The sequence below is a fragment of the Globicephala melas genome, chromosome 1 (genome assembly GCF_963455315.2).
Source record: "Globicephala melas chromosome 1, mGloMel1.2, whole genome shotgun sequence".
NCBI classification, from domain to species: Eukaryota; Metazoa; Chordata; class Mammalia; order Artiodactyla; family Delphinidae; genus Globicephala; species Globicephala melas.
This window is the reverse complement of record NC_083314.1, coordinates 32,845,422-32,869,460: the sequence shown is the minus strand read 5'-3', so window position 1 is coordinate 32,869,460 and position 24,039 is coordinate 32,845,422. Positions and strand designations below refer to the sequence as shown.

Sequence of the window (24,039 nt, the reverse complement as noted above, 5' to 3'; positions counted from 1 at the left end):
ACAAAGAACAATAAATTTGTAGAGAAGTGATAAGACAAAGGAAAATTAGTTTAGGCTTTTAGAGTGGTAAACTGTGGGAAGGTAAGTACACACGGAAAGGAATGGAAGATAACGGTTATTTCAATAAGCTTTGTTTGCAGACCTGTCTCAGTGCTGATTTTTCATCTTCTTCATGGCTGTTAAAACTCTCCCAGAAAAAGAGATTTATAGCAGTCCTCATTTCTCAGAAGTGTCTGCTTTCAGTCAATAGAGAAAGTTCTGAGAAGGCTTTTTTTCTGCATCTGTTGATTGTCACTTGCCTCCAGCTCAAAATAGTCTTTATGCTAAAATGACATACCCTGGGGTGGCATATTCTGATCTGCAGAAGTATTTGCTCATATCACTAATAGTTCTCCCATTTGTACTTTTTTTTTTTTTTTCCTTTTTTTTTTTTTTTTTTTTTTTTTGCTGTACGCGGGCCTCTCACTGTTGTGACCTCTCCCGTTGCGGAGCACAGGATTCGGACGCGCAGGCCCAGCGGCCATGTCCCACGGGCCCAGCCGCTCCGCGGCATGTGGGATCCACCCGGACCGGGGCACGAACCCGTGTCCCCTGCACCGGCAGGCGGACTCCCAACCACTGCGCCACCAGGGAAGCCCCCATTTGTACTTTTTTAGATGCAGAGATCTAATATGGCTTAGGAAAACCAAAGTAGATGAGATGATAGAACTCTGGGACTTACAGGGTTACAACTTATGCACATTTACCAAGGAATCTGTATATCTGATGTTTTATTGTGTGCAATTGTGATTCTGAGGGCCATATAACTTTAAATAATTAAATGTAAAACTTTATTTTTAAAAATGAAAAGGCACCAAAATAATATTAAGCACATAAAAATGTTGGACAATGAGAGAATCATGAAGAAATGTGCTTACCAACAATTTGGGCATTTTCAGTTCTCAGGAAAAGTTGTGAAAAATTTTGAAATGGATCAAAGAGTTACTGGATGTATTCAATTGGAAACTATGCATTATCTAAAACACACCCGTTTAGGTTATCTGATTCTTTGAAAGGGGTTTGCACATTTCATTGTCTCTGAGCTATTTTACAACAATGTAAGTTGTAGATAACATAACAATGCAAATAATTCTGGTTTTTTAAAAATTAATTAATTAATTTTTGGCTGCATTGGGTCTTGCTGCTGCCCGCAGGCTTTCTCTAATTGCAGAGAGGAGGGGGGCAGGCTACTCTTCGTTGCAGTGCACAGGCTTCTCATTGTGGTGGCTTCTCTTGTTGCGGAGCATGGGCTCTAGAGCACAGGCTTCAGTAGTTGTGGTGCATGGGGTTAGTTGCTCCGTGGCATGTGGGATCTTCCAGGACCAGGGCTTGAACCCATGTCTCCTGCATTGGCAGACGGATGTTTAACCACTGCGTCACCAGGGAAGCCCAATAACTCTGCTTTATACACTTGCAAATGAATCTTGTCCCGTGAAGGGACACTTGATTCCCTACCCCCCCACCCCCACCTCCAAAAAAAGAAAACAACTAGTTTTGCGTCTATTTGTAGATTCATTTTAGGGCCTACATATATGTCTGGTCTTTGAATTCTCCTTTGAACTTGTTGAAACATTACTTATTTCTTCATTAATTAATGAGTTAAATAAAATCTTTGGGCGTGTTCATTTTATATTTGTAAGAGCATCATGATTTTATCTTTAAAAAATTTATCCTATAACAGTGAATATTCCACAAAACTTCCTTTGTTATGAATATTTATTAGGAGTCAGTCTCTGATGCTATATGTTTTTGCAAATGTATGGTATGGGATAATATTTTGAATGATTAATTGTTGCCTTTTCCCCATGATTTTTTCCTTGACTCACACCCCATTTGGTCCAAGCTTGTTCCATCAGATTCTCTCTCTTAGTAATGTAAATTCAAAGACATTTGTGAGTTCTGAGGCTGGGGATGAGGTGGTAAGTACTTGGCACTGGTGGGGTCACCATCTCTGTGTGATCGTGGATAGAGAAGCAAGAGAGGAGGCATGCTGGATGAGGCTGACGAGGCAGCCATACCCGGAACGTGGTTCCTGACTGCTGTCTGCTTCCTGACTCTCCTGGAAGACTTTGATTTCTGAATATTATCCAGAATTCTTCCAACAAATTTTCTTTTTTGATTTACCTAATGTGAGCTGATTTATGTTATTTGCAATCAGAATAACTTTAATCAAAACAAAGTGGCATCAAGATGGAGGGCATAAACCATTACCCTGGTTAAATCCAAGTCTCTGCCTATCTTGCCTGAGTCTTTGTGACTGGAGAAAAACACCCAACCTCACTGACTTATTCTCACTTTAAATTCATGATTATCAGTCTCAGTGCGTCTTTATGCTGTCCAGCAATCATCCTTTACTCCCCTAATCTGTTCCCTCTCCCGCTCTCTCCCCTAATCTCCTCATACCCGCAACACCTCCTCACATATTCTCACCCTGGGCAGTGAACCTGGCTTGCTTCATCACCAAGCAAACTGAAACTATCATGAAAGCACTTCTACAGATTATCACCACTTCTACTCACCTGGCTTCCAGGAGGCCATGGTGTCTCAGCTTCCATTTACCTCATAGATTCTCCCCTCTCAGTCTCCTTTGATAGCCTCTCTTCTCCCAAACCTCTAAACCTGCACTGTCCAACACCATAGTTACTAGCCTCAGAGGGCTATAGAGCACTAGAAGTGGTCAGCCTGAAGTGAGACTGATGTAAGCATGTAACACATACAAGATTTCAAAGACCTACCAGGATAGAAGGGCATACAAAATATTTCATTAATAATTTTTATAGTGATCACATGTTGAAATGATAATACTTTGGATATCTTAGGTTAAATAAAATATAGTTTAAAATTACTTTCACCTGTTTCTTTTTCTTTTTCTAAATGTGGGCTACTAGACAACTTAAAACTGACCTGACTCACATTGTATTTCTATCATCAGCACTGCTGTAAATGTCGGAGTGCCCAGGACTCAGTCTTCGGTCCTCTAGTCTTTCTCTACTCTCACTCTCTCATTCAGTTTCAGGGCTTTGAATGCTTTATATATGCCAACAGACCTCTCTCCTGAGCTCCTGACTGTATATCCAACCTCTTGCTCAACTTCTCCACCTGGAAATCTAATATACACCTCAGATTGGCTCTCCCATCTCAGCCGGTGGCAACTCTGTTCAGATGTTCAAGAGAAAACCGTGGAGTCATCTTTGACTTCTTCCTTTATCTCAAATGCCATATCTATTTCCTTCAGTGGGCTTATATTCAAAGTGTATCCAGAATCTAACCATCTTCACTATGATGGGGTTTAGGACACACTATTCCATATGGCACCTGGGCATATTGAATATCTTAAGCTGAAGGGGTTTGAGAAAACAGCAGAAGCAGGAACGTCACTCTGACCTCCCCTGCCCTTTCCCCCTGAAGCAGATCCCAAGACGCTCATGTGAGAAGTGTTCTCCCTATACCCAGAGGAAAGAAATATTCTTACCTCCAAGAGAAGAGACTTGGACACGAAGAAGAATCCGAATGAACAAGACTTGCTGAGTTTTCTCCAGGTTATTATGCGTAGCTCAGACTCTTTGTCCTAGCACATCTTTCCATGACTTTCCACTCCTCAACAAACCTAGCATTAAAAGCACTCAGGTGTAACCATTTTTTCGGGTCTTCATTTCCTTATGAATACTCTTGTGTCACGTAATATAAATATGTATGATTTTCTCCTGTTAATCTTTATCAGTTTAAATTTCAGACCCAACTGAGGGACCTAAAAGAGTCAAGGAAAACTTTTTCCTCCCCTACAGCTACTTCCCCTGCTACCACCATCTTTTCTTGCCTAGATTACTGGGATAGTAAGGAAGAGATCGCCCAGCTTCTACCCTTGTGTCTTTACAGCTGTTCTTAACAAAGCACCTGAGGGATACTTTAACCTCTCTGTTAAAAATCCTGTCACTCAGAGTAAAAACCACTCCTAACTGCCCTGCATGATCTGATCCCCATCACTTCCCTGGCCTCGTCTCCTACCAACTCCCATTCAGCCTGTTCCAACAACACAACTATTCCTTAACAGGCCACACAGGATCCTGCATTAAGGCCTTAGTATTCGTTGCTCCCTCTGCCTGAAACGCTCTGCTCTTAGATATTTACATGGTTGAAAATCTTAGATATTCACATGGCTGAATATCTAATAATTCAACTCCTTCATCTTTTTGTTGAGATGTCCCATTCTAAAGGAGGTTCCTCTGTTTAAAATTGTGATCTACCTCCCCTCACCCCAATCTCTTTATTCTCATCTACTTTTTCTTTTCTCCAAAGTACTTACTTATCACCCTCCAATATCCTATACCATTTACTTCTTTATTATGTTTATTGTGTATTGTTATCCCACCGATCATCCATGCCAAGAGAGTAGAAGCTCCTGCAGGGCAAGGAACTTGTGTCTCTTTTGTTTTCTGATGCATTCCAAGTGCTAACAACAGTGTCTGACACACAGTAGGCACTCAATACATATCTGTTGAAAGCACATTAGGCTAATCAGAGGAGGCTGAATATTCTCACAAGGGGCAGTAACACAAATTCCAGTTCAGGGTGGCCAACCTGGAAGCAGAAAAGAAAAACAAAACCACAAATCAGATTCTGAAATCCAGATCAACAAATCAGTTACTCGCCAGGTCCAAATGCAGCCAACCAAATGGTCTGATTTGCTCTTTTTTTCTTTTTGTCTTAGACTGGTTGATACCATTGACTGGGGGAAAAAAAGGTGATCCTGAAAATCTCACTGGGAAGATGGAGAAAGCATCGATAATTGCTGGAACCCTGACCCTGGTCCCCTAAACAGCCTCTTTTCATGCATGCCTTTGCTGAAAGAGGGATCCCATTCCAAGGCAAGGAATGGAATGCAGTTGTGGGGCAAGGGCAACATTCCTGGGGAGATTAGAGAAGATAGGTTCAATGCAGGCTCTTTTGTTCTGGGTCTAAGCCTGGAGGCTAAGGCCATTAACCAGAAAACAATTGGTGATGCTAAGAAATAGAAGGTCCACACCTGGTTTTTAAGTTCAGTAGGGATGGAAATACATGTGACAAGACCCAGCAATGTTACTAACATTCTTTCATCCATAAACAAATATTAATGAGTTCCTATGATGTGCCAGACACATTCTCGACCTTGAGGAAACAGTGGTAATTAATATAAGGTTGCTGCTTTCATGGAGTTTATGTTCTGATTGGTGTTGACTAAAAAAATATTCACAACCTAAAAGTTGAGGGTTATGTATTATTCAGTGGAAATTTTTAGGACTTCAGCATCTCATTTTTAGGAGGCAGCATCTCAAGTAACCCTGAGACAACTGCTCTGAGGAGGCGCAGCAGAGAGCCAGGATATAAAGGAGTTCTACAGCAAAGGGTAGGTAGTCTGAACATCAAAAATTATTGTTAGTTAAAGAAAACCAGATATCTCAAGTTAAGGAATTAAGTGCTTTTCTATATATGGGAAGATACGAGAGTCTGGGCTCACTGAAATCATTCCTTTGATATGCACCTCAGCTGTCTGGGTCCAGTATCCTGTGTTTTCACATCACGGCTCATCAGCTCACTGTTGTTGGCAGTGGCTGCAATCACTGATGACTGTGACATCGTTTGTTTACTGATGTGGCAGGCAATATTCCATTTCTCAGTTCCTCCTCTTGGTCCAAAATTTGACCAATATTTGGAAGACATTTCATGACTAATTTTTGTCCCACAGCCCTGGGAGCCTTGTCTCAGATCAGGCAAAAATTCTTGTTGATATGCCACTCCAGGTGCTAATTTCCGGATACGTCCTGTAGATAATTAAATATTCTCTGGATCCTCTGTCTTTCTAGCCTATTATGATCCAGGAGATATTTTCCCTTGTTGCTTCTTCCCACACCTAGAATCACACTATTACAATTATTCTATATGGAGTTGTAAATGTGATCTATTTCCTCAAGATAGGTACTGTAAGAGACAACAATCTTATAAAATACATAGGATATAAGTAATTCAACTAGTAATATTGACAAAGTCATGGTGCAGCAGGGAGACATAAATCATAAACAATTTGGAAACAAATTAAAACAATGACTAGTATAACTAGTTGTAATCCAATTGTAATAAACCATCAAGTCCACAGGACAGCCAGCTGGAGAAGCCAAATTCTGGAAGAATCAGGTAGAGAGAAAAAGATAAACATGTCATCTTTGTTTACAAAGATATATTTTATCAAGTTGTTGTAGGTCATAGCATAATAGGAAAGGTTTTTCTGGAAAACAAAGATTAAAGCTAGTATAGTTTCCAAAAAGTCATAAAGTTATAATCATATCAATTAATTCAGTCCCATGTAATTAATTCCTGTTGATCTGGATAAAGTCATCAGGTTTTCCATTAGAGTTTTGTCATTTGTTACCCAGTTCAGTGGTATTATCTAAAGGCTATCAGAAATTTATATTTGTTTTAAAAGTCCTTTTTAAGAGTCTTCTTGAAAATCTTCATTTTGTAAAAGTATCAATGTAAAATAATGATTATCTATAAAGGACAAAACTTAAAATAGCATGGTTAAAGATTTGAGTACAAAGCAATTAGCAAGAAACTTGGCTATTTTTGTTACATATAACATATTAGGGTAATAACGAATTATGACTGATAATATCATATCAGGACATATCAGAGGTTAGAGATTCCCTATAAATTTTGGAATATCTATATGAATGACATTTATCCATACACTATAACCTAAGGTTCATCTCCAATCACTTGACAATGTTTTTGAAGTAATTTAACATACCAAATAAACTTAGTTTAACATTCTTCTCTGAGATGTCTCAGAGATGCTCTTTTGAAGTATCCCAGAGCCAGCTGGAGGCTAGAAGAGTTTTAGTTAGATTTTAATATTTGGGAAGTTTGTTAACAATATCAAAAATGTTTTAAAATACAACAGAATCATTGGTCTCTATGAAACAATACTTATTCATTTAACCAAAGTCCCAAAAAGATTAAAACAAACAAACAAATACAGATCACTTAAGTGCACAGAAACTCACACAATCTGTTATCAAAAAGGAGCACCCTAAGAAACTTTGTTCAAATTCCAGTCTTTTGCTAGCTTACTTAACAACAAAATCCATTTACTTAATTAACTTCAATCTAAACTTAGTTAATCCTGACAATGCATAAAATCTTTTTCCTCAGTAAAATGTAACTCCATTCCTCATACCTTCTTTACTGAAAACACACATCCTACTTTCCTACTGCATACTGAAATGTTTCCTTATTATTGCTATTAGCTTTAATTACATGTTTAAATTTGAATCTTCAACTCAAAAAAACTTAATTTATAATGAAGACTAGGTAAGAAATTCTGAACAGTCTTTTATGTTAGCATTCTGTAGATTGGTGAACATAAATACCAGTGATAGTTTCTAAAAACATTTGTTTTCATATAGAGAACATCTCAGGGTGGCACCAAAAATATTCATTAATAGTCCTAAATACCTTTCGTTTCTCTGTTTAGTTTGATGTCTCAGTATCTTATTGGTGTGTGTGTGTGTGTGTGTGTGTGTGTGTGTGTGTGTGTATGTGTGTGAGTGAATGACCTAGCTATTCAAAAAATTTCCATTACTTAATTTAGTACAACTCTAGAACTTTAAGTTACCAAATTTTCTGGAGAGATCATTTTAAGTAGACATTTCTAAAACATAATTAATTTGAAAGAGTTTACCCAAAATCTCTTATCTCATTTACATTTACTTTAAAGTTTCATCATATCAAATTATTTTCCTTGGTTTTATTTGAATTTTATTAGACTTAGGTACAATAAAGTATTATACTTAATATTGATGCCTCTAAAGGCATGTCGATATTAATTATATCAACAAACTTTAATACCAGGTATCAACTTAATATTAAATGTTTCCCAGTTCACATGAGCCTGAAAGTCATTTTGGCCAGTTTCTTTTTTTTTAAATTAATTAATTAATTAGGCTGCATCGGGTCTTAGTTGTGGCACACAGGATCTTTGTTGCGGCATGCAGGAGTTTTTGGTTGCAGCACGTGGGCTCTTTGTTGTGGCATGTGGGCTCCTCTAGTTGTGTCATGTAGGCTTCTCTCCAGTTGTGGCGCTCAGGCTCCAGAGTGCGTGGGCTCAGTAGTTGTGGTATGTGGACTCTCTAGTTGTGGCAGGCTCTCTAGTTGTGCTGTGTGGGCTCCAGAGCACGTGGGCTCAGTAGTTGTGGCATGCGGATTCTCTAGTTGTGGCACACAGGCTTAGTTGCTCCGCACCATGTGGAATCTTAGTTCCCTGACCAGGAATCAAACCCATGTCCTCTGCATTGGAAGGTGGATTCTTAACTACTGGACCACCAGGGAAGTCCCTTGGCCAGTTTCTTTTATATTTAATTTGCAAGCAGTTCTAAATTGAACTCTTTGTAATTCAATTTTGATGATACTTTCCAGAGTATTATCATATATATATATATGATGTGTACACAGACATATAAACAGACAAAACTAGAGATCTCATGCCTTCACTTTAAAAAAAAAACCTAGTTATGAATCATCAGATATTACAATAGAAACATACTAGTTTACAAAGAACAATTGGAATACATTAAAGTTGCTCGCTCAGATGACTAAGCCTTTACTCTTTGTAAAGTTTAGCTGAGGGAGCATTCCCAGAGGTTTGAATTTTAAAACTACCACTTTGTCATTTTCCCCCCTTGCTTGCAGGTCTTGCCTGATTGAGCTAATTAGGCTGAGTCTCAGGTCACTGTGGCCTGTATTTACATTTTCTGGTTTGTAGAGATTTGTAAGAAAAAGACAGCTGTTTTTACTTCCCCAAAGAACAGGTCTGTCACTTAGATGATACTAAAACATTGATTTGTCCCGCTATATATTATATTGATGAGAAGATTTCTAACTAATCTGAAGGTTAAGAGTTCTATGTTCTACAGCTTTATTTTCTTTTTCTTTTTCTTTTTTTTTGAACATCTATTGGAGTATAATTGCTTTACAATGGTATGTTAGTTTCGATTTTATAACAAAGTGAATCAGCTATACATATACATATATACCTGTATCTCCTCTCTCTTGCGTTTCCCTCCCACCGTCCCTATCCCACCCCTCTAGGTGGTCACAAAGCACCGAGCTGATCTCCCTGTGCTATGTGGCTGCTTCCCACTAGCTATCTATTTTACATTTGGTAGTATATGTAAGTACATGCCACTCTCTCACTTCGTCCCAGCTTACCCTTCCCCCTCCCCATGTCCTCGAGTCCATTCTCTACATCTGCATCTTTATTCCTGTCCTGCCCCTAGGTTCTTCGCAAACTTTTTTTTTTCTTTTTTAGTTTCCATATATATGTGTTAGCATATGGTATTTGTTTTTCTCTTTCTGACTTACTTCACGCCGTATGACAGACTCTAAGTCCATCCACCTCATTACAAATAACTAAGTTTCGTTTCTCTTTATGGCTGAGTAATATTCCATTGTGTATATGTGCCACATCTTCTTTAGCCATTCATCTGTCAATGGACACTCAGGTTGCGTCCATGTCCTGGCTATTGTAAATAGAGCTGCAATGAACATTGTGGTACATGACTCTTTTTGAATTATGGTTTTCTCAGGGTATACGCCCAGTAGTGGGATTGCTGGGTCATATGGTAATTCTATTTTTAGTTTTTTAAGGAACCTCCATACTGTTCTCCATAGTGGCTGTATCAAATTACATTCCACCAACGTTGCAACAGGTTTCCTTTTTCTCCATACCCTCTCCAGCATTTGTTGTTTGTAGATTTTTTGATGATGGCCATTCTGACTGGTGTGAGGTGATACCTCATTGTAGTTTTGATTTGCATTTCTCTAATGATTAGTGATGTTGAGCATCCTTTCATGTGTTTGTTGGCAATCTGTATGTCTTCTTTGGAGAAATGTCTGTTTAGGTCTTCCGCCCATTTTTGGATTGGGTTGTTTGTTTTTTTGATATTGAGCTGCATGAGCTGTTTATATATTTTGGAGATTAATCCTTTGTCCATTGATTCATTTGCAAATATTTTCTCCCATTCTGAGGGTTTTCTTTTCATTTTGTTTATGGTTTCCTTTGCTGTGCCAAAGCTTTTAAGTTTCATTAGGTCCCATTTGTTTATTTTTGTTTTTATTTCCATTTCTCTAGGAAGTGGGTCAAAAAAGATCTTGCTGTGATTTATGTCATAGAGTGTTCTGCTTATGTTTTCCTCTAAGAGTTTTATAGTGTCTTGCCTTACATTTAGGTCTTTAATCCATTTTGGGTTTATTTTTGTGTATGGTGTTAGGGAGTGTTCTAATTTCATTCTTTTACATGTAGCTGTCCAGTTTTTCCAGCACCACTTATTGAAGAGCCTGTCTTTTCTCCATTGTATATTCTTGCCTCCTTTATCAAATATAAGGTGACCATATGTGCGTGGGTTTATCTCTGGGCTTTCTATCCTGTTCCATTGATCTGTATTTCTGTTTTTGTGCCAGTACCATAATATCTTGATTACTGTAGCTTTGTAGTATAGTCTGAAGTCAGGGACTCTGATTCCTCCAGCTCCGTTTTTTGTTCTACAGCTTTAGAGTTTAATATATCATGCCTTCAAAAGCTTGTATAAGGCATTCAGCAAAGGCCTTCTTTACGAATTCACAAGTCAAACCCAGAACAAAATCACTAATGTTATTTTTATTAGCCCTTGAATGTTAGTTCCCAGTTTTTACTTATTTGTATGGCTCAAGTAACCCAATTGGTTCCCTTTAGTATGTTCAATTAATATTTTCTGAGGGGCAGATGTATATGCCATGTCTTATAATACCACACAGGGAAGCATTCCCCAGTGAAACATGTCTACCCTACAATATAATGAAAGAAAAAGAGATATAACCATCTTATATAAAGCCCATTTAAACATATACCAATTTTATACACTTCCATCTCAATTCTATCAACTTTTATACATTTAACTTTAGCTTTCATTAGGATATAAACAACAAGATTTGATCTTACAGGAGGAGTTCTAGAAGTTTTTCTTTCTTTTTATTCCCTGTCCATTTAATCTGTTTTTTATATAAAAGGCTCTGGGATCCCCAGAGGGGGGTTGAGCCAAGGAACTCAGGCCTTTTGGTATGTTGCCCCAAATAATTGCTGGTCAGGTATCTCAGTGTAATTTTTTTCTAAGACCTTTAAATATATATATATATATATTTATATTAATATATATTATATATTAATATATATTATATTAATATAATTATATATATATTTAAATTGGGATAAATAGAGCAGACTTGTGAAGACCAGTAAGGGGTCCCTTTTGGCCCATTTAACCTCAGATAGTGTAGTATCAAAACCTTCTGTTCTAATCACATAAATGTCCATTTTATTTATCCCATTTTAAATAACGATCTAAAGATTTCTTTATTCATTTGAGGTAAGTCCTTTTAAAATTTCTACCTTGTTAGAAAAAGCTTCTAGACTTTCCTTACAAGTTTTTTTTCTGTTAACATTAATTATTCTAGTGTTTTTATTAGCATCTGTAAGAACCATTGAGGGGAAGCAAAGACCACAAATAAAGCTTCCCAAACTGTTTTATTCCCCTTGTTTTATTTATTATTTAAAATTTCATTTTATTTATTTTTATACAGCAGGTTCTTATTAGTTATCCATTTTATACATATTAGTGTATATATGTCAATCCCAATCTCCCAATTCATCCCACCACCACTACCCCCATCCTGCTTTCCACCCCTGGTGTCCATACATTTTTTTCTCTACGTCTGTGTCTCTATTTCTGCCTTGCAAACCAGTTCATCTATACCATTTTTCTAGATTCTACATATATATGTTAATATATGATATTTGTTTTTCTGACTTACTTCACTCTGTATGACAGTCTCTAGGTCCATCCACATCTTTACAAATGACCCAATTTTTTTCCTTTTTATGGTTAATATTCCATTGTATATATGTACAACATCTCCTTTATCCATTAATCTGTCAATGGGCAATGAGGTTGTTTCCATGACCTGGCTATTTTAAATAGTGCTACAATGAACATTGAGGTGCATGCGTCTTTTTGAATTATGGTTTTCTCTGGATATATGCCCAGTAGTGGTATTGCTGGGTCATATGGTAATTCTATGTTTAGTTTTTCAAGGAACCTCCATACTGTTCTCCATAGTGGCTGTATGAATTTACATTCCCACCAACAATGCAAGAGGGTTCCCTTTTCTCCACATCCTCTCCAGCATTTGTTGTTTGTAGATTTTCTGATGATGGTCATTCTGACTGGTGTGAGGTGATACCTCATTGTAGTTTTGATTTGCATTTCTCTAATGATTAGTGATGTTGAGCAGCTTTTCATGTGCCTCTTGTCCATCTCTGTCTTCTTTGGAGAAATGTTTATTTAGGTCTTCTGCCCATTTTCTGGTTGGGTTGTTTTTTAATATTGAGCTGCATGAGCTGTTATATATATTGGAGATTAATCCTTTGTCAGTTGATTCATTTGCAAATCTTTTCTCCCATTCTGAGGGTTGTCTTTTTCTCTTGTTTATAGTTTCCTTTGCTGTGCAAAAGCTTTTAAGTTTCCTTAGGTCTCATTTGTTTATTTTTGTTTTTATTTCCATTACTCTAGGTGGTGGGTCAAAAAAGATCTTACTGTAATTTATGTCAAAGAATGTTCTTCCTATGTTTTCCTCTAAGAGTTTTATAGTGTTCGGTCTTACATTTAGGTTTCTAATCCATTTTGGGTTTATTTTTGTGTATGGTGTTAGGGAGTGTTCTAATTTCATTCTTTTACATGTAGCTGTCCAGTTTTCCCAGCACCACTTATTGAAGAGACTGTCTTTTCTCCATTGTATAACCTTGCCTCCTTTGTCATAGATTAGTTGACCATTAATTGACCATGGGTTTATCTCTGGGCTTTCTATCCTGTTCCATTGATCTATATTTCTGTTTTTGTGTCAGTACCATATTGTCTTGATTACTGTAGCTTTGTAGTATAGTTCTAAGTCAGGGAGTCTGATTCCTCCAGCTCCATTTTTTTCCCTCAATATTGCTGTGGCTATTCAGGGTCTTTTGTGTCTCCATACAAATTTTAAGATTTTTTTGTTCTAGTTCTGTAAAAAGTGCCACTGGTAATTTGGTAGGGACTGCATTGAATCTGTAGATTGCTTTGGGTAGTATAGTCATTTTCACAATATTGACTCTTCTAATCCAAGAACATGGTATATCTCTCCATCTGCTTGTGTCATCTTTGATTTCCCTCATCAGTGTCTTATAGTTTTCTGAGTACAGGTCTTTTTACCTCCTTAGGTAGGTTTATTCCTAGGTATGTTATTCTTTTTGCTGAAGTGGTGAATGGGATTGTTTCCTTAGTTTCTCTTTCTGATCTTTCATTGTTAGTGTATAAAAATGCAAGAAATTTTTGTGCATTAATTTTGTATTCTGCAGTTTTACCAAATTCATTCTAGTAGTTTTCTCGTGGCATGCTTAGGATTCTCTATGTATAGTGTCATATCATCTGCAAACAGTGACAGTTTTATGTCTTCTTTTCCAATTTGCATTCCTTTTATTTCTTTTTCTTCTCTGATTGCTGTGGATAGGACTTCCAAAACTCTGTTGAATAATAGTGAGGAGAGTGGACATCCTTGACTTGTTCCTGATCTTAGAGGAAATGCTTTCAGGTTTTCACCATTGAGAATGATGTTTGCTGTGAGCTTGTCATATATGGCCTTTATTATATTGAGGTAGGTTTCATCTATGCCCACTTTCTGTAGAGTTTTTATCATAAATTGGTGTTGAGTTTTGTCAAAAAGTTTTTCTGCATCTATTGAGATGATTATATGGTTTTTATTCTTCAGTTTGTTAATATGGTGTATCACATTGATTGATTTGCATATATTGAAGAATTCTTGCATCTCTGGGATAAATCCCACTTGATCATGGTGTATGATCATTTTAATATGTTGTTGGATTCTGTTTGCTAGTATTTTGTTGAGGATTTTTGCATCTATATTCATCACTGATATTGGTGTGTAATTTTCTTTTTTTGTAGTATCTTTGTCTGGTTTTGGTATCAGGGTGATGGTGGTCTCATGGAATGAGTTTGGGAGTGTTCCTTCCTCTGCAATTTTTTTGAAGAGTTTGAGAAAGATTGGTGTTAGCTCTTCTCTAAATGTTTGATTGAATTCACCTGTGAAGCCGTCTGGTCCTGGACTTTTGTTTGTTGGAAGATTTTAAACCTCAGATTCAATTTCATTACTTGTGATTGGTCTGTTCATATTTTCTATTTCTTCCTGGTTCAGTTTTGGAAGTTTATATCTTTCTAAGCATTTGTCCATTTCTTCCAGGTTGTCCATTTTATTGGCATAAAGTTACTTGTAGTAGTCTCTTAGAATGTTTTGTATTTCTGCGGTGTCTGTTGTAACTTCTCCTTTTTCATTTCTAATTTTATTGATTAGAGTCCTCTCCCTCTTTCTCTTGATGAGCCTGACTAATGGTTTCTCAATTTTGTTTATCTTCTCAAAGAACAAGCTTTTAGTTTTATTGATCTTTGCAATTGTTTTCTTTGTTTCTATTTTATTTATTTCTGCTCTGATCTTTATGATTTCTTTCCTTCTTCTAACTTTGGGTTTTGTTTGTTCTTCTTTCTCTAGTTCCTTTAGGTGTAAGGTTAGATTGTTTATTTGAGATTTTTCTTGTTCCTTGAGGTAGGCTTGTATTGCTATAAACTTTCCTCTTAGAACTGCTTTTGCTGCATCCCATAGGTTTTGGATTGTCATGTTTTCATTGTGATTTGTCTCTAGGTATTTTTTGATTTCCTCTTTGATTTCTTCAGTGATCTCTTGGTTATTTAGTAACATATTGTTTAGGCTCCATATGTTTGTATTTTTTACATTTTTTCCCTGTAATTGATTTCTAATCTCATAATGTTGTGGTCAGAAAAGATGCTTGATATGATTTAAATTTTCTAAAATTTACTGAGGCTTGATTTTGACCCAAGATGTGACCTATCCTGGAGAATGTTCTGGGCGCACTTGAGAAGAAAGTGTAATCTGCTGTTTTTGGATGGAATGTCCTATAAATATCAGTTAAATCTATCTCGTCTAGTGTCATCTAAAGCTTGTCTTTCCTTAGTAATATTCTGTTTGGATGATATGTACATTGGTGTAAGTGAGGTGTTAAAGTCCCCTACTATTATTTCGTTACTGTCAATTTCCTCTTTTATAGCTGTTAACAGTTGTCTTATGTATTGAGGTGCTCCTATTTTGGGTGCATATATATTTATAATTGTTATATCTTCTTCTTGGATTGATCCCTTTATCATTATGTAGTGTCCTTCTTGTCTCTTGTAGCATTCTTTATTTTAAATCCATTTTATCTGATATGAGTATTGCTACTCCAACTTTCTTTTTATTTGCATTTACATGAAATATCTTTTCCCATCTCCTCACTTTCAGTCTGTATGTGTCCTGAGGTCTGAAGTGGGTCTCTTGTAGACAGCATATAGATGGGTCTTGTTTTTGCATCCATTCAGTGAGCCTGTGTCTTTTGGTTGGAGCATTTAATCCATTCACGTTTAAGGGAATTATTGATTTGTGTGTTCCTATTACCATTTTCTTAATTGTTTTGGTGTGTTTTTGTAGGTCCTTTTCTTCTCTTGTGTTTCCCACTTAGAGAAGTTCCTTTAGCATTTGTTGTAGAGCTGGTTGAATTCTCTTAGCTTTTGCTTGTCTGTAAAGCTTTTGATTTCTCCATCGAATCTGAATGAGATCCTTGCCGGTTAGGGTAATCTTGGTTGTACGTTCTTCTCTTTCATCACTTTAAGTATATCATGCCACTCCCTTCTGGCTTGTAGAGTTTCTGCTGAGAAATCAGCTGTTAACCTCATGGGAGTTCCTTGTATGTTATTTGTCATTTTTCCATTGCTGCTTTCAATAATTTTTCTTTGGCTTTAATTTTTGCCAATTTGATTACTCTGTGTCTCAGCACATTTCTCCTTGGGTTTATCCTGCCTGCAACTCTCTGTGCTTCCTGGACTTGGGTGGCTATTTACTTTCCCATGTTATGGACGTTTTCAACTATAATCTCTTCAAATATTTTCTCAGGTCCTTTCTCTCTCTCTTCTCCTTCTGGGACCCCTATAATGTGAAAGTTGTCATGTTTGATGTTGTCCCAGAGGTCTCTTAGGCTGTCTTCATTTCTTTTCATTCTTTTTTCTTTATTCTGTTCCGCAGCAATGAATTCCACCATTCTGTCTTCCAGGTCACTTAACCACTTTTCCGCCTCAGTTATTATGGTATTGATTCCTTCTAGTGTATTTTTCATTTCAGCTATTGTATTGTTCATCTCTGTTTGTTTGTTCTTTACTGCTTCTAGGTCTTTGTTAAACATTTCTTGCATCTTCTCGACCTTTGCCTCCATTCTTTTTCCGAGATCCTGGGTCATCTTTACTATCATTATTCTGAATTCTTTTTCTCGAAGGTTGTCTATCTCCACTTCATTTAGTTTTTTTTCTGGGGTTTTATCTTGTTCCTTCACCTGGTACATAGCTGTCTGCCTTTTTATCTTTTCTGTCTTTCTGTGAATATGGTTTTTCTTCCACAGGCTGCAGAATTGTAGTTCTTCTTGCTTCTGCTCAGTTCTCCATACTCTTGAACTCAGTTTTTATTTTCTCAATAGCTGCCAGTCCAAACGCTAGTCCAATAACTATGGAAAGACATCTTGAAAATAAGCCTCTTATCAAAGAAAAGCATGACTGTTTGTAAATAGTTTTTCCATCATACTTTGTAGAAGAATCTGATGCACTTGGACGTTCACATGACTTGTAATCGTTTTGAAAATTATTTCCCCAGTCAGAATCTCCATTGATGAAACCATAACATTTTAACTGTAGTACATTTTGTCCCAGATTAGCAAGCAGGGAAGATCAAGGATGCTTGGTCCCACACAGTGGAGAAACCTCTCCCTGTTTTGAAGGATAGTTTTGCTGGCTATAGAATTCTTGGTTGACAATCCTTTTTTTAGCACTTTGAATATGTCATTCTACTGTTAATTTTATTGAAGATCTCTTATGTGATGAGTCATTTTTCTTTTGCTTCTTTCAGAATTCTCACTTGTCTTTTGACTGTTTTCCTTTGATATGACAAGCTGTGGAACCTACTGAGTCTGTTCTGAGAGTTCATTAAGATTCTTGGATATGCAGACGTTTTTTGTCAATTTTTTGGCTGTTATTTCTTTGATTATTCCATCTTCTCTCTTTCTGAGACTTCAGTTATGCTTGTGTTGGTTCATTTGATGGTGTTCCACAGGTCTGAGACTCAGTTCATTTCCTTCATTCTTTTTAATTTCAATTCCTTTGGATGGATAATATTAATTGACATTTCTTCAAGTTCTCTTATTACTTTGCCTGTTGAAATGTGCTGTTGATTCCATCTAGTGAACTTTTCATTTCAGTATTTGTACTTTTCAACTCCAGAATTTCTTTTTTTTTTTTTTAATAATTTCTCTTTATTGACTTTCTGTCTTTGGTAAGACATCGTTTCATATTTCTTTAATTCTTTAGATACATTTTCCTTTAGTTCTTTGAGTATATTTATAATAGCAAGTTTGAAGTATTTGTCTTGCAAGCCCAACATCTGGGCTTCCTCAGATAATATTTCTATTGACTGTTTTTTCCTACATATGGGACATACTTTTCAGTTTCTTTGCATATCTCATAATTTTGAACTGGACATTTAAAATTATATAATGTGGCTACTCTGTAAATCAGATTCTTGACCCCTCCTCAGGAATTGTTTAGTGACTTTCTCAGATTAATTATATAAAGTCTGTATCTTTTTCATATGAAATTTCTGCTTAGTAGCTCAGTATCCAGATAGTGATTGAACAGAGATTTCCTCAAATATCTTGAACCAACTTTTGCTTGATGACTCTATGTGTATATTGGGATATGGTTTCAATGATTTGCCAGGCTGTTTACACCTCTCATTGCCTTCACTTCTTGACTGAGCAAAATCAAAAGGTCTGCCAGCAGTGAGACATTAGGGCCTTCTCAGGTCTTTCCTGGGCATGCACATAGCATGCACATGGCCTTATAGATTGCCAGGTGTATTTCAAATACTTTCATGTCTCCTTATGGACAGCTTATTCTCCAATTTTTCCTTTAAAATTTTTTTAGTCAGACTATTTTTAGCCCCAACTGTTAACAACACCTCTGGCAGCTTCAATGTTAAACAATTGCTACTGATTGTTTTTGATAAATACCCTGTGGCTAGGGCTATTTGCAGAGGTTGAGTCAGGTCAAATAAAACAAGCTCTGAGATAGTAAATTTTATTGGGTGCCCAGACAAGTCAAATAGTGACGATTCTCTGGGATTGTGGCATTGGGGGAACTTCAAACCCATTCTCCCTGTTCCAGTAGCTGCTAGTCTGCTTGTTTTCACAGCTACTGTAATTGTGAGGCTGCTGGCTTTTAATAATACTTTGAAGCTGGAAAGGGGTGTATTGGATTAGAGAAAGTTAAAATGCCCCTAACCTCATTGTTCTTACTGAGATTCAGCCATTTTTCTTGACAAAACACTGCTCAGATTATTGAAACCCTCTGTTTAATTTCAACAGTCTGAAAAAGTTGATTTTAACAGCTTTTCCTGGACTTCTTATTGCCTTTATGGAGAAACAGACTTTTGGATGTCCTTAATGTCATTCTGGAAGTCAGAAACCTCTCCAGCTTTCTTTTCTTTTGTGTTAGCATGGTATATCATTTTCCATTCTTCTACTTTTATTCTATTTGTTTCTTTATTTTAAAGTCAGTTCTTGAAGGTTTTATGTATTAGATATTGCTTGTTTATCTAATTTGACAATCTTTGTTTTTCATTTGGGATGTTAAAAATATTTAATTTTAAACTGTTTATTTATATTGTTAGATTTAAAGCTATTTACTTGCTATTTTCTTTCTTTTGTTTCACCTATTCATTATTCTCTTTTTTGGCCTTCTTTTGGATTGAGTATTTTTTATGATTTCATTTTATCTTTCATTGCCTATTGGCTCTAGTGCTTTGAGTTTCTGTTTTGTTTTCAGTGGGTTGCTTATGGCTTATAGTACACACCTTTAATTTATAACAGTCTACTCTGAAGTAACATTGTATTATTTCACAAATAGTATAAAAACCCACAACTGTATACTCCTCTCATTTCTCCACTCCTGGTCTTTGTTCTATTGCTATCAAATAATTTATTTCTGCACATGTCATAAATTCCATATTACATTTCTTATTTTTGTTTTAATAGTCAATTATCTTTTAAAGAAATTTTAAAAACAATTTTTAAAGTTCTTTTATATTCATCCACGTATTTATCATTTCCTGTGCTCTTCATTTCTTGGTGTAGATTCGGATTTCCACTTGATAATATTTTCCTTCTTCCTGGAGACTTCCTTTAACATTATTGTAGTTCAGATGTGCTGGTATAATATTTTTTTCCAGCTTTTGTATGCTGAAAATGTCTTTATTTGGCCATTGTTTTTGAAAAATTTTCTCTAGGCATAGAATTCTAGATTGACAGTTTTATTTCTTCCAGTACTTTAAATCTATTGTTTCACTCTCTTTTGACTTGCATTGTTTCAGACAATAAATCTGTTGTTACTATTATTTTTCTTTCTGTACATAAGCTGTCTTTTTTTAATCTGCCAGTATTTAAGATTTTCTCTTAAATCTTATCAATAGTTCTAAGCAATTTGATTATGATGTACTTTCGTTCCTATTTCTTGGGCTTAGGATTTGTTGAGATTCTTAGATTTACAGTTTTCATCAATTTAGAAAATTTTTTATTCATTAGTCTTTTTTTTTTTTTTTTAATTGGCCTTGCCACACAGCTTGTTCCCTGACATTGATCTTAGTTCCTTGACCAGGGATTGAACCCGGGCCTCAGCAGTGAAAGTGCCAAGTTTTTACCACTGGACCACCAAGGAATTCCCTCATTAGTCTTTCAAATATTTCTTCTGCCTACCCCTCTCTCCTTTAGGGACTCTAATTATATGCATATTAGGCCACTTGAAGTTGTCCCACATCTCACTGATTTCCTATTTTTTTCAGTGTTATTTTTCTTTCTGTATGTTTCCTTCTGTATAGTTTCCATTGCTATATATCTTCAGGTTTTCTATTCATTTTTCTGTAGTGTCTAATCTGCTACTAATCCTGTTGTGGATTGAATTGTGTCCCCCTCAAAGTTAATATGTTGAAGTCCTAACCCCCAATGTTACTTTATTTGGAGAAAGGACGTTTAAGAAAGTGACTAAGGTTAAATGAAACTATTACAGTAGGGCCCTAATCTAAGAGGACTGGTGTCCTTATTAGAAGAGTTAGATATACCAGGAGTACATGCATTCAGAGAAAGGGCCATGTGAGGACACAGTGAGAAGGTGACTACGTGCAACTGGTAGGAGAGTCCTTAGCAGAAGCCAATTCTGCTGGCACCTCCATCTTGGACTTCAGTCTCCAGAACTGTGAGAAAATAAACTTCTGAAGTTTAAGCCATCTAGTCCGTGGCATTCTGTTATGGCAGCTCTAGCAGACAAATATAAATGCCATCCAGTCTATCTTCATCCCTAAAAATTCTATGTGAACTTTTAAACGTGTCTTCCATGTCTTTCAATATTCTCTTAATTTCCCATTACTTTCTTTTTTTTTTTTGCAGTATGCGGGCCTCTCACTGTTGTGGCCTCTCCCGTTGTGGAACACAAGCTCCGGACGTGCAGGCTCAGCGGCCGTGGCTCATGGGCCCAGCCGCTCCGCGGCATGTGGGGTCTTCCTGGACTGGGGCACGAACTCGTGTCCCCTGCATCGGCAGGCGGACTCTCAACCACTGCGTCACCAGGGAAGCCCCTCCCATTACTTTTTGAAATTATGGCATGTATAACTATCATTTGTGTCATTTGTGGGTCTGTTTCCTTTGACTGATTTTTCTCCTCATTATGGCTTGTATTTTCCTACTTATTTGCATGTCTGATAATTTTTTATTTGATGACAGACATTATGAATTTTACATTATTGGATGCTGATTTTTTTGGGGATAGTCTTTAAATATTGTTGTGTTTATTCTGAGATACTGTTAAGTTACTTGGAAACAGTTTGCTTCTTTCAGGTATTGCTTTTAGCTTTTTTAGGTAAAATCAGAGATGTCTGTATCCTAGAGTTAAACTGGCTGCACTACTGAGGCAGAGTGGTTGTTCCACTCTGATTGTTGGGAATTGAACTATTTTTAACCCTGTATATTTACTGGGAATTATTCTGCTGCTTCTACCCAGTTGTTCTTTCACTGGTTTATGGCTTTCTCACACCCATGTGTTGATCAGTATTTAACTGAAGACTAAAGGCAACTCCTCTGTAGATTGCTGCAGCTCTCTCCTCTCCAATACTTTGCCTTGTGAATTAAAGATGTTTTGACTGTTCCAAATTCTCACCTATAGCTCCTCAACTCAAGGAAACCCTGGGCTCTGTTTCTCTTCACTTCCTTGAGGTCTAGAAACTATTTCCAACTATAATTCATTTTTCCCCTCTTCTCCAAGGGACCACTCATTTGCATTGCCTGTAGTCTGCTTTTTGGAAAACCATTATTTCTTATCATTTGTCTGTGTTTTTAGTCATTTAAGGCAGGAGGGTAAATTTGGTCTTTGTTATACTTCTATGTTCAGAAGTGAAAGTCTCCCTAAAAGTTTTTAAGTATTTGGTCCTTCCAGCTGAACAGGTACAAATAGCATAATATCATTAATGTGTGACTAATGTGATGACCTTGAGATGTCAACATCATCAAAATTTCTTTGGATATATTATATTATATTATATAATCAGAGAGAAACAAATTGAACTTTAGCAAATCTGTGAAGGTAGGCTCTTTTAGGTCAAAGCGAATAGCAGGGGCTTCCCTGGTGGCGCAGTTGTTGAGAGTCCGCCTGCTGATGCAGGGGACACGGGTTCGTGCCCTGGTCCGGGAAGATCCCACGTGCCGCGGAGCGGCTGGGCCCGTGAGCCATGGCCAATGAGCCTGTGCGTCTGTGAGCCTGTGCTCCGCAATGGGAGAGGCCATAACAGTGAGAGGCCCGCGTACCACCAAAAAAAAAAGCGAATAGCATATGGTGATCCTTGTAAACTGATACAGATTTTTTTAGAAAAAATCCTTTTCAAGGGACTTCCCTGGTGGTCCAATTGCTAAGACCCCACACTCCCAAAGCAGGGCCCCAGGTTTGATCCCTGGTCAGGGAACTAGTTCCTACATGCCACAACTGAGTTCGCATGCCACAATTAAGACCCAACTCAGCCAAATAAATAAATAATTTATTTTTTAAATCCTTTGCAAGATCAATAAGTGCATAAAAACTATTTTGATTTTGTCTAAGCAATATACCATGTCTGGAAAAATAGCAGTAATTGAAATGCACATCTGATAACTTTTATGATCCACAATCATTCTCCAGGATCACAAGCTAAACAGATGAGTTGAATGGGGATATTTTAAATTTTATTTTATTTTTGGCTAAGTTGGGTCTTTGTTGCTGTGCGTGGGATTTCTCTAGTTGAGGCGAGCAGGGGCTACTCTTCGTTGCAATGCATGGGCTTCTCATTGCAGTGGCTTCTCTTGTTGTAGAGCATGGGCTCTAGGTGTGTGGGCTCAGTAGTTGTGGTTCATGGGCTTAGTTACTCCACAGTATGTGGGATCTTCCCGGTCCAGGGATTGAACCTGTGTCCCCTGCATTGGCAGGTGGATTCTTTTTTTTTTTTTCGGTACGCGGGCCTCTTACTGTTGTGGCCTCTCCCGTTGCGGAGCACAGGCTCCGGACGCGCAGGCTCAGCGGCCATGGCTCACGGGCCCAGTTGCTCCACGGCATGTGGGATCCTCCCGGACCGGGACACGAACCCGTGTCCCCCACATCGGCAAGCGGACTCTCAACCACTGCGCCACCAGGGAAGCCCGGCAAGCGGATTCCTAATGACTGCGCCACCAGAGAAGTCCCTGAATGGGGATATTTTAGATATCAACATCCTTGCACATACGAAGCTAGGAAGCATAGATCAACAAATACTATTGTGTGGACCACATTTTCTGGTCATAATGAGATGAAATTAGAAATCAATAATAAAAAGATAATTTTTAAATGCATACATTTGGAAAATTTAAAACACATCTCTCTCTATAGACTTATATGGAAAGATCCAGATATACAGTTGAAGTAAATCATTCAAGATACTGAGTATTTTTTAATATATAATACCATTTGTGTAAAATAAGAAAATATATATTTGTATGTATACATAAGAACTATTTGGAACTATATCCCTCCAAATTTAACAGTGAATACTTGTATTAAGGGAGTATATAAAACCATATGTATGGGATCAGCAGTAGGATGGAAACTTCTCATAGAATACCATTTCACATTTTTCATTTTTGATTTCTATGACTATTGACTAATCAAAAATTAGGTGCTTAAAATTATTTATAAAACATATTTTAATAATTCATGAGCCAAAGAAGAAAATATAATGGGGAGTTAAAATATATTTACAAGTGAATGACAATAAAATCTGTAGTTTTCAAAATTTGTAAGAAGTGGCTGAAACAGTACCAAAAGAAACATTAATACTCTTAAATACATATATTAGAACAGAAGATAGATTGAGGTTAAAGTGTTTCCTTCAAAAAATTAGAAAATAATAATAGTGCAAATTCAAGGAAACATTTTATTTTTATTCTATTTCTGACTATATAATGGAGAGTTAATCCAAACAACTGTACTACTTCAATTCAAATTCTGAGTGAAATATTATTTTAAAAACCTTTTAAATGTGCTGCTGGGCTGGCATAAAAGAAATCTCCAAATTCCCACTATGAGTTGCAAGAGGAATTCTAGAAGTTCAGTGCCTTAGCATACACTCTGAGGTTTTCTGACCAACCCTGAGGCCTTGACTTACTTTTTTTTTTTTTTTTGATGCAGCTTGTAGGAT

General features: G+C 36.9%; 1 protein-coding gene and 1 pseudogene across 3 annotated transcripts in view; one reads left to right on the top strand and one right to left on the bottom strand.

The window, feature by feature from the left end:
- The window catches only part of SNRPE (small nuclear ribonucleoprotein polypeptide E), a 140,010-nt gene that overhangs the window by 40,931 nt on the left and 75,040 nt on the right, over nt 1-24,039 (bottom strand). The window contains exons 7-8 of one of the 3 annotated variants that reach the window (XR_009560073.1): nt 4,343-4,617; nt 3,512-3,646 (exon numbers count right to left, since the gene is read on the bottom strand). The gene's annotated coding sequence lies outside the window, so the exon portion shown is untranslated. Of the gene's footprint in view, nt 1-579; nt 1,384-3,511; nt 4,618-24,039 lie in introns of those variants that run through there. The other 2 variants (XR_009560086.1, XR_009560072.1) reach the window with 2 other exon arrangements.
- LOC115861685 (small ribosomal subunit protein uS19-like) overlaps nt 1-24,039 on the top strand; it is a 149,660-nt pseudogene that overhangs the window by 59,413 nt on the left and 66,208 nt on the right.